This window comes from Limanda limanda, chromosome 2 (assembly GCF_963576545.1).
Source record: "Limanda limanda chromosome 2, fLimLim1.1, whole genome shotgun sequence".
NCBI classification, from domain to species: domain Eukaryota; kingdom Metazoa; phylum Chordata; class Actinopteri; order Pleuronectiformes; family Pleuronectidae; genus Limanda; species Limanda limanda.
In genome coordinates this window covers 22,481,127-22,494,411 of record NC_083637.1, presented here as the reverse complement: position 1 = coordinate 22,494,411, position 13,285 = coordinate 22,481,127, and the positions used below count along the sequence as shown (strand labels likewise).

Genomic DNA, 13,285 nt, shown 5'->3' with positions numbered 1-13,285 from the left:
TCAACTTAATGGACATGAAGAATAACATTACAAATTATATCACCATATACAAATACGTGTGTGTAGGGTGATGTGCGTGGCTCCGATTCCGATGCCTCCATGACGGCCTTCATCCTCATCGCCATGCAGGAGTCACAGACTATATGTGCTGCCAATGTTAGTGTGAGTACTGGCTATCTTGTATTTCTTCGTTTACTCACTTCTCATTATGAAACCATTGGCTGAGCCCTGCCCCCTTATTTACAACTGCCCCTCCTGTCAACCTTCCTGTTCTTGCACGGCACATACAGTTACAATAATACTTGTGGCAGATTTACTGCTCAAAAAGTACATTTACTTTGATAATGTACTGAAGTTTATTATTAAGTAGAATTTTCAGGTACTTTTCACTTTTAGGGCCAGGGTTACCACAAAATACACTAGACGAAAAGCAGTATTATTGTCACAGTGAACATCTACGGACAGGCCTAATCCCCTGCTGTAACCAACTGTTTCCATGATGTTACCTCGGCGTTCGCCAGTGAAGACAAGGTGGGTCTATCGGCGTTTGCGGACCTTAAGGGGGATTTGGAGAACAAAGGAGAGAGCCGCGGGGGGGCTCGCTGAGCCTCGCGGACCGATCGCGACGTGTGATCTAATTAGCATATGAATCGGAGTCCAGCCGCTGGCTAGAACCTCTCTCTACTCACCATTGGAGGAAACCACAGACCCTTGAAACTAATGTCACTCGTGATTGGTTGGTAGAAGTGTTGCTATTGGTCACCTTATGGGTCATTGCAGTGCACACGTTGGGTCACAGCATTCCGCACGTGGGGTAAGCCCCTCCCACACAATATTTATAATAAAAATGTATATATTAATATTTATTATTATTTATAAGTAAGCCTTTACCAAAAGCATTGCAGTTAATTAAAACTAAACATTCATGTGATGCTTGATGTTATAGGTGAACATATTGTACAGGGAACAAATGTGAACAAGGTATATGTGGAGTGAAAGCTTTATTTACATACAGCAAAAATATTGTACAAAAACTCAGATGAGGCTTGAAATGTTTCTCTGCAGCCTCTGGGTCATGACTTCTTTGTGGGACTCTTCTCCAGTGTGTAGACGTCTGTGGTGTGTAGCTGTGAGATCAGTGTAGCTTCCAGTCTTATATGAAGTGTGGGACACAGGTCGGTGCACTCCTGGCTGTGGAAGGATGGATCCATGTCATCTGTCCCGCTTCAATCAGCTGTAAACACATTCAGTAAAATTAGCACAGTTCAATTACAACATACACCTTTACATGTAACTGGAAAATTATTTAATGAATATAACCTTACCCTCTTTCTTCTCCGACAACTCCTCAATGCTGATGTAAGGTCTGGTCGGATCATACTGGCTCATAGTGTGTCTTTGTACGCCATGGACAGGCAGCTGGAAAACAACACATGTAACATGACTTTATTATTAATAAACGGAAATAGCCGCGCTGCATCACCGTTGGAAGATCCACAGCAAGAAAACACCAAAACAATTCATAAACAGTTACTTTCATTCAATGGCTTAATTTTCTGCACTTTAAATCCGGACTTACAGCGTCTCAGCCTCTTTGTTTGTGTGTGTGTGTGGGGGGGGGGGGGGGCTGAGGCTGTGAAAACATACAGAAAAAAGTCACGTTGATGAAAAAACTTAACGAGAACAAACTGTTATATCTAAGTAATTCATACATATTTACACATGCACTAGATCTGCTCCAGCACTCGATGCTGTATTCGTATTTTAGCAACTTTCTCGCTATCCCAAAGAGTGGCGGACATGCTTTCAGATGTAGGGTTAGCTTAGTGGTTAGCATGGCGTCTCTAGCTCACCGTAACTCAGGGACTGTGCGCCCGTCTTCTCCGCCTCGACTCGTCCACACCGGGCCCGCGGCTCTGCCTCCACACGCACTCATCTTCTCCTCCAGGGAACAGCGTCGTGTCGACTTCAGCAAGTTATTCACCCCGAAGACAGAGTCACTCGTACGGGACAAGCTAAACACGACCCGCTTCCTGTCTGCGGGACACTCAACGCTGCTGCACGGCGTTTACGAGGCTCTGATTGGACGAGTCCATCAGCTGATGACGCGAGCGGGTGACGTGAGCAGCGGTTACTTCATATGGGATAAGTATTTGACTGAGGCCAGGTTTATTTTTTGTGGTGTTTAGTACATTTACACACATGATTCACGCTGTTCTGTGTTCGTAACCTTATAGTTGAATGCACTTATCGTAAGTCGCTTTGGATAAAAGTGTTGACTGTTTTAATGGAATACTGAGAAAGTTTAATAACAACAATTAGACAATTGAAGTTCAAATTATGAAGGAATTTAAGCTCTATATTGTGTCTCCTTTATATTTAAAATAATAATCAAACTGAGTGGAGATGTATGTTGTATCCAAACAGCCGGCTGCTGTGTTTTGTCACTGTGCAGTCCATGGGGGATTAAATATTACACTGAAAAAATAAATCATTAAATCAATGAATGTTTCATAGCAATTTTGAAAGTAGTGGTGAAAAGGTACCATTTATAATTCATGGAACAGCTTAGTTTGCCATTGACATGTGAATTTGATGCCAGTATTTTGGGAGGACAGATATTTTTATGGAAAGCCAGTAGAAGTTTGGAGCTTACAGGACACAGATGATCATACCCAGCATCATTTATTTGCTGGTAGAGGTGTGGTTTACACTTCCTCTGTGCATTTAACCAGCACAATTGAAAAAGTGACTGTAATCATGCCACTCTGTACAGTTGTTGAGATTTAGGATTGGATGACAATAAAAATTTGAAATAAAGTGCATTGTTTCATTTCTTTTGACTGCATTGACCTTTGTTCGTGGTATACAATATAATTCATTATAGCACACTTACTTACTTAAGAACAATTTAAAATTTCAGGTTTAATATTTATTTTAAGCCTGGTTTACTCAGCCAGATAGCTTGTTGGTGCCTCTTACACATTGGTGTTATCTGCTCTCAGGGAAACTGATTTGCATTTGTGAAGCTCAGAGCATTGTCATTTGCATGTGAAAGCGTCCTCTAGGAGTTGGAGCAGGGGGGGTCAAATCTCAACAGCTCACAGGCTTGACAACTGCAGGAACCCTGAGCGTTTCCTTTGCTGCCTGCAGATACGTGTGAAAGTCGTTAACCGAAGGATGTGCCAACACTTCTCTGCGACACAGATTGACACAAACGCTTCTTTTCATGCAGTGATATACACTACCGTTCAAAAGTTTGAGGTCACCCAGACAATGTCGTGTTTTCCATGAAAACTCTAACTTTTATTTATCAAATGAGTTGCAAAATGAATAGAAAATATAGTCAAGTCATTGACAAGGTTAGTAATAATGATTTTTATTTGAAATATTAATTTTGTTCTTCAAACTTTGCTTTCGTCAAAGAATGCTCCATTTGCAGCAATTGCAGCATTGCAGACCTTTGGCATTCTAGCTGTTAATTTGTTGAGGTAATCTGTAGAAATTTCACCCCACGCTTCCTGAAGCATCTCGAACAAATTGGATTGGCTTGATGGGCATCTCTTGCGTACCATACGGTCAAGCTGCTCCCACAACAGCTCAATGGGGTTGAGATCTGGTGACTGCGCTGGCCACTCCATTACAGACAGCATACCAGCTGCCTGCTTCTTCTCTAAATAGTTCTTGCATAATTTGGAGGTGTGCTTTGGGTCATTATCCTGTTGTAGGAGGAAATTGGCTCCAATCAAACGCTGTCCACAGGGTATGGCATGGCGTGGCAAAATGGAGTGATAGCCTTCCTTATTTAAAATCCCTTTTACCTTGTACAAATCTTCCGCTTTACCAGCACCAAAGCAGCCCCAGACCATCACATTACCTCCACCATGCTTGACAGAAGGCGTCAGGCACTCTTCCAGCATCTTTTCACCTGTTCTGCGTCTCACAAATGTTCTTCTGTGTGTTCCAAACACCACAAACTTTGATTCGTCTGTCCATAACACTTTTTTCCAATCTTCCTCTGTCCAATGTCTGTGTTCTTTTGCCCATATCAATCCTTTCTTTTTATTGGCCAGTCTCAGATATGGGGGTTGATACCAACATTATCTTTTCGGTAGATCTTGTTGAGCTGGTCATTTCAAGAGTAGCTCACAAGCCTATAAAGTGTGGGCACCCCTGCTGTAGCCGTTGACACAGGCGTTTTGTGGGTACCATTTAAAGAAGCTGCCAGTTGAGCACCTGTGAGGCGTCTATTTCTCAAACTAGAGACTCTCATATACTTGTCTTCTTGCTGAGTTGTGCACCGGGGCATCCCACTTCTCTTTCTACTCTGGTAAGAGCCCGTTTGTGCTGTTCTCTGAAGGGAGTAGTACACACCGTTGTAGAACATTTTCATGGAATAGCCTTCATTTCTAAGAACAAGAATAGACTGGCGAGTTTTACATGAAAGTCCTCTTTTTCTGGCAAGTTTGAGAGTATAATCGAACCCACAAATGTGATGCTCCTGATACTCAACTAGCTCAAAGGAAGGCCAGTTTTATAGCTTCTCTCACCAGCTAAACAGTTTCCAGCTGTGCTAACATAATTGCACAAGGGTTTTCAAGGGTTTTCTAATCATCCATTAGTCTTCTAAGGCGTTTGGCAAACACAATGTACCATTAGAACACTGGAGTGATAGTTACTGGAAATGGGCCTCTATACACCGATGTAGATATTTCATTAAAAAAACAGACGTTTACACCTAGAATAGTCATTTACAACATTAAAAATGTATAGTGTATTTCTGATTAATTTAATGTTATCTTCATTGAAAAAAACAGTGCTTTTCTTTGAAAAATAAGGACATTTCTAAGTGACCCCAAACTTTTGAACGGTAGTGTATGTATCAGCAAATATCTGTACTTTCTACTTCTTGCAATGCATTGTGTAAGATGTATTATTGTGATTCCCCTCATCCTCTTTTTTTCCTTATGCTCAGAGTCTTCCAGGCAGTGTAGACAAAGCGGTGAGGTACCTGGAGAGGCGTTTGGCCAGCCTCACCAACCCATATGCTGTTGCCATGACATCCTACGCCTTGGCCAACCAAGGCAAACTGAACCGGGAAGTCCTCTTCAAGTTCGCTTCTCCAGGTGCTGCCACACAACAATAGTATATGGATGTGTACAAGCAAATATAAAACACATCCATAATTAATTAGAGCCCGAACAACATATATATTATGGGAAGATTTAAGCCAATAATATAACACATACCTCTGCCAAAGCCCAACAATCCCATTCTGAAACCACATTTAAGTTCACTAGATCCAGATTTTTATTTGCATCTTCACCAAATTATAATGACTCATGACTATTAGTCCCCTTAAAAGTCTGATTGGTCTCATCAAGATCCATGGATTATTCACTGAGATGTTAACAAATATGTCAGTCCCCGGATCCAACTCTGCACCAAAATTCATTATTGTAATATTTTCTTTCTTTTGTCATGCCCCGCCTCTCCACATAATTTCATGAAAATCAGTTGAATAGCTTTTGCATTATCCTGCTAACAATTAAACAAACATTGTTGCCTGTAAAGTATATATTTTTTATCGTTGAATATCAAGTCTTATTTCAGAAATATTTAACATAAATGCATATATTAAAAACTAAATGTTAAATATCTGTATTTGCCTTAGTAATCCATTATAATTTGGATTTTTCATGTAAATAAGCTAGTATTTGCTCACATTTTCCAATTCCTCCTGTTTTTATTTCATTTTTTAGGCAAAATTAGATATTCTTAGTCACTGAAGTGTGTCACAAGTTCGTCTTTGTATTAAAAAGTTACTTTGTCTGTTTAATCCCCCTCAGAGCTGTCCCACTGGCCTGTAGTTAAGGGACGTGTTTACACTCTGGAGGCCACAGCTTACGCTCTTCTGGCTCTGGTCAAGGTCGGGGTAAGCATGTCCCACTTACAGTATGTGTGTTTGACCAGCATGTCGAGCTACACACAATAACAGTCACAAGCCATGCCTCCTCATTAAAAGGCTGGAGGGATTATTATACTAGTGCAGTGCCTGTTCTGAAATAACAATTTGGAATGGGCTGCTTGCTTGGCCTGTGCTTATGCTGGTTGCAATTTTCTTGTACAGTACAAAAACACTGCTAACCATTGATAATCGATTACTTGTATCAGGAGAGCGCCATGTCTCTGCAAGGAAGAATTCCAATGATAGAAACAACTAATTTACATGGTGGGCTTCTGAAAACTAGGGATGCACCGATCCGATATTTGTATCGGTATCGGTACCGATATTTAAGAAATTTCTAGATCGGGTATCAGTGACATTGGGCCGATCCATATCGGCTGATCTATTCAGTGTAATTCTATACTGTGCGCTGTGAGTGACGTCATAGGCAAGCAACACGCCGTGCGGAGCGTACAGTGTTTACAAAATAGAGCGAGCGAAAGGATCGGCTATCTGGAGCTATTACCTCAGCCAACAAGCTCCACGGCTACGTGCAACATCTGTAAAGTGAATGTTCCGAGGGGTGGTACTAAAACGTGTAGTTATAATACGACAAACCTCATAAAGCAAATTTCACGTGAGAGTTGTAGCACCGCCGTCTGCTAGCTACAAAGTCAGCTAACCGGGATTAAAGCACGGGCATGGTGCATGGGGCCGAGCCACTGCACCGACAGAGACAGGCGAGGGGCACACGGGTCCGAGCACCGACGAGTAACATTTGGACTCAGACTATTTTTAACAGAGGGAGCGGCTCTCCGACGGACCGCTGTTTGTGTGGCTGTGTGAGCTAGCTGGCTAGCTAGCAGAGGGAGACGACCCCCACCGCCGCCTGCTCAGGGTTTTCAGCCACAAGTCGAGGCTGTTGTTTTACCAAGCTAGAGAAGCTATTGTTTTGATGCTTTTGTAATGGATGTTTAATCCCCATTTGCACTAAACTATATAAAGAGCTATTTATTTTGAAAGTCTACCAACCAAGCTCGTAAAGCTATTGTTTTCTCAATTTCAGCTCCTTTATTATTTTATTATTTATTTACCCTAATTGAACTGAACCAGTCACACTATATTTTTATGATTAAGATTGTTTAACTGGTGCACAATTATTAAATAAATAAGTAATTCAGTACATTTTTATCTGTTTATTTGTTTTTAAAAAAATAGGAAAGAAATGTTTAAGTCAAGTCTCATGATCCCAGTCTTTTCCCCCCAATGAAACTTACAGTTTGTTACCATAATTTCACGCTGTTTTTCTATATCGTATCGGATCGGTATCGGCCGATACTAAACCTCAAATATCGGTATCGGAGGTGAAAAAAGCGGATCGGTGCATCCCTACTGAAAACCCAATCAAAACCGATGCTCACTCACAGGGACTTCAACCCTTTTCTCCCCCTCTGTTGATAAAGGCCTTCGAAGAAGCCCGACCTATCGTGAGATGGTTCAACCAACAGCAGAAAGTGGGCGGAGGATTTGGATCAACTCAGGTAACAAAGCACTCTCTCAATATGCACCTCTAGTAGGGCTGCTCAATTAATCGAATTTTAATCGTGATTTTGATTATGGAGTCAAACGATCTCCAAACTACTATAATCGAGTTGAAACGATTATTTGGCCTTTTTTCGAAAGAGACGCACATGCGCAATTCAGTCCTTCCCCCAAAGCATTCAGCGCGGCCCAGCTGACTGGCGCTCACTCTCAAGCAGCTGTGAAGGAGGCGAGTTGTATGTGTGGTGACCGGCGGTATTTAAAAAACAGCGCGAGTGGAAAATGGCAGAGGGAGGGCAGCCCCGTTTGATTGACGAAAAGGGTTGAAGAAGTTCTCTTGTATGGGAACACTTCGGATTCGAAGAATACGACGAGGATTAGCACCACACAATGGAGGGGCCGCGCCGCGCAGCGTCCATTCTCTACGCGCTGCCACCCGGCTGTTCTTGCCGGACCCGCATTTCTCCGCGCCGGTCAGCCCGTGATTCTCCGCTTGTTGTTGTATGTAACCCGTTCAATGTAGGGGATTGGGGGTAAATGATGATGGTCCTCATAGCCCCCCCCCTCTCTCTCTCTGTCTGTCTGCTTGTGTGCTTGTAGTTCTCAGTTACAAAGTGTTTTTTTGGAGAGTGTTAGGGTTGCCTAGCCTGACGTTGTCTTACTCATAATTCTAGTCAGAATATGAGTCTGAGACCGCTCCATTGGGCTGTGATTGTGGGGCATGTTTCAACGGAACCCTCAATTGGATAGACCTACAACTAATCAGAGCAACGTAGTATGTGACCTATGTTAAGCGTCGAGACAGTCAAGACTTTATCTTACCATTTGTAAGTAGGGGTGTCAAGATACCAAAAATTCAGTAGTAGGTGCCAATACCAGTAAAATAACACGATTCTCGATGCCAATTTCGATACCACAGTAAAAAAAACAAAACACAGCGTGTTTCCTCATTGAGATCTTATTACAAGATGAACAACTCTTGTGGCAGTTAAACCGAATCCGTTCAATGGTTATGTTACGCCCCTAAAATCAGGGGAAAGGACATGAAAGAAGCAGACACGTTGATGCTGGCTGCAGGTCCAATTGTAATGCATGAATAAATATTAACACATCAGGAAAATCGTACAAATGACATATACAAGATATAAAACACACATGTGGCATTCATGAACAAACAATACAATACACACAGCGCCGCGCACTGCCCGCACATCTAGAGCATGCGCTGTCTGCGGCTCACCCAGTAAGCGTGGCGCATCGGGGCAGCTCTTTGATGTTTTAAACTTCCTAAAACTAAACTATCAAAACTACCAGTAACAAATATACAATCACCAGGGCTCTCACCATGACCTAAAACATACATTAAATGCAATCAGTCACCATATTCCAACACCTGTCCTTACCTAAAATCAGGGGAAAGGACATGAAAGAAGCAGACACATTGATGCTGGCTGAAGGTCCAATTGTAATGCCTGAGCCAACCCCCTCTGCTGTCCAACCCGGAAGTGTGAAAACATCACAACGACCAAAGCAACAGATCGCAGACAGGCCAAAGCAACAGATCGCAGATCACTGATAATTTACAAAATTACACATCCACCACACACTCCCCTTCAACACAGATGTCGTCCCGACATCATAGCCAACATTAATATAACATATCAATGTTTACAGTAGTCAGCAAGGGCATATAATGCAACTGTTTCTTTTTTAAATGGTCCACACATATGGTCTACATACAACGCTCATAGAAAGTTCATCATCTCATGAAGCTTGTCGGAACACTCAGCTTTCTCAACAGTCCATGAATGCATATTTATATAAACACTAAGGTTTTTTTTTTTTTTTTACAGTCCATGAGTGTATGGATATCTGAGCACTCTGCTTTCTTTAACAGTCCATGAGTGTATGTGGGGCGTGTGCATAAATGCCTTCTCGGTGAGGAACAACAGGCTGGTAGTTAAACTGCTGCACTGGGGCCATCCACATGCTTGTTCCTTGGATTGCTCTGTAGGATCCTGGCGGGCACCAGTACCTGAAGTTGCTTTGGGGTCCAACGCTGTTACAAACTGGGTTGCCTAGCTGGTTGTATGTGAAAATCCTCGGTGGTCGTCTCTCTCTCACCGGTCGCTGGCATCCTGTTTCAGTTTCTCTGTTATTTTCACTCGGAACAGGTGACGGCGGTGCTTGTATTCTCTCTCCCAAAGCAAGTTCTTCTTCAACTCTCTCTCCTTAGCCTAATGTCTCCTCTTCATCCAACGCCACTCCTCTGTCCTGAGCCTCTTGCGGTTGGGGTATGTCCTGACACTGATGCTGCACATTTTGTGAGTTCCCTGTCAGCATCCTCTCTGTCTGTGATTACCCGTGGCTTCATCACAGGCTGAGGCTGAATCCTGGGCAACTGATAATACCCACAGTCATCATCGTAGTCATCATCGTCACTATCATTCTCCTCCTCTTCTTGATAAGGTTCCTTCTTGTCTCTGCTGGTCCGAGCTGTTAGTTGTCTCTTTGATGTTGCAGGCTTTAGCTGGATCTCTAGCGGAAGGTGGTCACATGGCAACAGGAGATTACGGTGTAGTATCCTGCTTCCTCTCCCTTTACCTTGCTCCGGCAGTACTTCATATATGGGCATGTCTTTTCCCATTTGACGGATGACTTTATGAATGGAATCCTCCCAGTGGCTCCGAAGCTTTCCCGTCCCACCTCTGGGTGTCAGGTTGCAAACGAGGACACGGTCACCCTCATGCAGCACAGAACTCCTTACTTTGCAGTCATAGTTTATCTTGCTCCTCTCAGTGCATTTCTTTGCATTTTCTGCTGTTATGTCATAAGCCTCTTGCATCTGTTGTTTCCATCTTCTCATATATTCCTGATGATCTGCAGTGCCTGTCTCAGGAGTCAAACCAAACATTAAATCAACAGGCAGCCTTGGTGACCTCCCAAATAGGAGATAGAATGGGGAGAATCCAGTAACTTCACAGGGCGTGCTGTTATATGCATAAATGAGCTTGGGTAGTGACTCTTTCCAATTTGATTTCTGCTTTTCAGTGAGCGTCTTCAACATTTGCAGCAGTGTTCTGTTTAAACGTTCGACTTGACAATTCCCTTCTGGGTGATACGGTTCGGTTCTTGAACCAATCACTCCACAGTTCTTCTGTAGCTGTGCAAATAACTGATTTTCAAATTCGGCTCCCTGATCATGGTGAATTCTCAAAGGAAATCCAAACTTCAGTGCATAATCATAACACCTTATCTGCAACTGTCTTGGCTGATTTAGAAGTTGTAGCATAAGCTTGTGCAAATCGTGTAAAATTATCCACTATCACCAGTATGTATTCATAACCCCCTTTACATTTGTCTAAGTGTAGGAAGTCAATGGATATCAATTCAAATGGCTGCGTCGTGACGATGGGAGTGAGAGGGGCTCAAGTCTGTCTAGAGGGCTTCTTCTGTTTGAGGCATGTACAAATCTGAGACACGTAATGCTCTATCTCTTGCTGCATGTGTGGCCAGAAGAAACGATCTCGAATGAGGGATGTTGTTTGTTCCATACCTTGGTGTCCCATTTCGTTGTGAAGTTGTCTCAGAAATGTTGCCTTGTACTTCTCTGGTAGCACCAGTTGTTTTCTGTTGGCAGTCTCTCGGTGAAGTATACCGTCTCCATCTAGGCTGAGTTTCTCCCAATCCCTGAGTAAACACCTGAGGCCTGTTTCAGGTAGCTGGTTTAACATACTCTGAGTTTAATCCTGCGCTCTGAGTTGGTTGACTCAGAGTTCAGGGTTGAAAAGCAACTCTGGGTTTTTGGTTTCAGAACAGGTGATCAGCGTTGGCTTAATCAACTCTGAGTGTGTTCACGCTGGGTTGGGGGCGTGCCTGTTGACTATAAAGAGCCATCATCAATGGATCTCTGATAACATGATCAAACATGGACCAAAAACGTAGATCCAGTTACTTTTCACCCACGGAATTGGAAATATTAATGCACGCATATGCCGAGCAGGTACCCATTTTCACCAAAAAAAGTAATACCGCCACGGCAGCGCGAGAGAGAGCTTGGCAGGAAATAGCCAAACAAGTCAATGCGTGAGTAAAATAAAATAGTAAAATAAAATAAGAGGAAAGTTTAATATCTTCCACTTATTCAATATGTAAATTGTGTGTGTGTGTGTGTGTGTCAATTTACACAGGAACAACCCGAGTTGCCCCAAGAGGACTTGGCAGCAAATGAAAATGAAGTACAAAAATATAGTTCAAACAGGTAAACTAATGTTTAATTGAAATCAAATCAATTGTGCTGTTTTGCCTGCTCTACCTAATTTAACAGCTATATTCAACATGTGATGGGTCTATATTTAAGCAGTAAATGTAAGTAGTACATTTCTCAGCCACCCCAACACTGCCAATATTTAATAGGATTTAGATATATTAGAAGGCTACTCCTAGGCAAAATGCATTATATGTATGTATGTATGTATGTATGTATGTATGTATGTATGTATGTATGTATGTATGTATGTATGTATGTATGTATGTATGTATGTATGTATGTATGTATGTATGTATGTATGTATGTATGTATGTATGTATGTATGTATGTGTGTGTGTATGTATGTATGTGTATATACATATATATGTGTCTTCAAAATAGCGCTTACTGAATATTAGGGTAACATTTTCCTCCATGTTAGCAAATCGAAAAAAAGCAGAGGCCCGGAAGACTGGAGGGGGTCCACCACCTGCAGCCCTCACAGAGGCTGAGGAGATGGCCCTCAGCCAACAGAGTATGCGTCCTGTGGCTGAGGGCATCCCTGGAGGGAGCTCCTCTGATCCCCCCACCCCCCAGGATAGAAGTGCCTTTATCAGAGGTTGGTTATTCAAAATAATTAAATATGTACATGCAACCCAGCGCGTTGCAAATTAGATGGGGCAATATTCTGGCTCAAGTAATAATTTCACTGTCTAATCATCTTCTTCCAGTTACTGATGGCGTCATCGCCCTACTGGAACCAGATGCCCTCACCAACCTCCATGCAATTGTAACAATTCTTCACCTTCCACAGATTATTAATAATGTCTTGATAATTGCTGAACACAACTGTTAATGTCATTACAGGAAGATGATGGAGAAACATTGTCTGCAGCATTTGACAGGGAAGAGGAAAGGCCTATTGAGGTTAACACCTTTTAAAATTAACATCTAAAAGTTGATGATAGCGTTGTACAGTTTAAAACTGACATCTTCTTTTTCTCAAACAGGATGAAATTGAATTCAATGAGAGGCCATCCACTTCTAGCTCTACTTCACAGCTTACCTCTATAAGATTCTCCCTGGAATTATAATGAAACGCTGTACTTGGCACTGTGAAATCCAATGTCATCTTTTGCATTCCTATAGCTTCCAGTCAAAGAGCTCTATAAAATCTATCTGGGAAAACAAATAAACAAAGCAGACTTGGAAATGGACCACATTAGGCAAAAGATGCAAAAGGATGCTTTGGAGATCCAAATTTTGGAACATAAGTTAAAGGTGGGTGAGGTACAAACTGGGATACTGTTTCCTGCTCCAAAAACATATCCAATATGAATGACCTTTTTTTTTTTGTGCTTTCAGGAAATAAAGAAATCCTCATAAAAAGTAGATTGTCTTTATTAGAACACGGGCTGTGGTGGGACAAGTTATTTTGTTGAACAGTGTCACCCCCTACCAGAGGCTGGGTCTGTCACACGAGTTTACTATCATACAGGAAGGCGAAAGAATGCCAAAGAAAACATTTCGGAAATAATAAAATACAT

The 13,285-nt window shown here is 42.2% G+C and overlaps 1 long non-coding RNA gene and 1 pseudogene across 1 annotated transcript; one reads left to right on the top strand and one right to left on the bottom strand.

The window, feature by feature from the left end:
• LOC133026375 (complement C3-like) overlaps window positions 1-13,285 on the top strand; it is a 56,098-nt pseudogene that overhangs the window by 30,796 nt on the left and 12,017 nt on the right.
• LOC133026383 (uncharacterized) lies at window positions 983-1,530 on the bottom strand. The gene is made up of 2 exons (XR_009683191.1): window positions 1,326-1,530; window positions 983-1,234 (listed from the first exon to the last, which is right to left on the bottom strand). It is a non-coding gene; the product is annotated as an uncharacterized LOC133026383 (long non-coding RNA).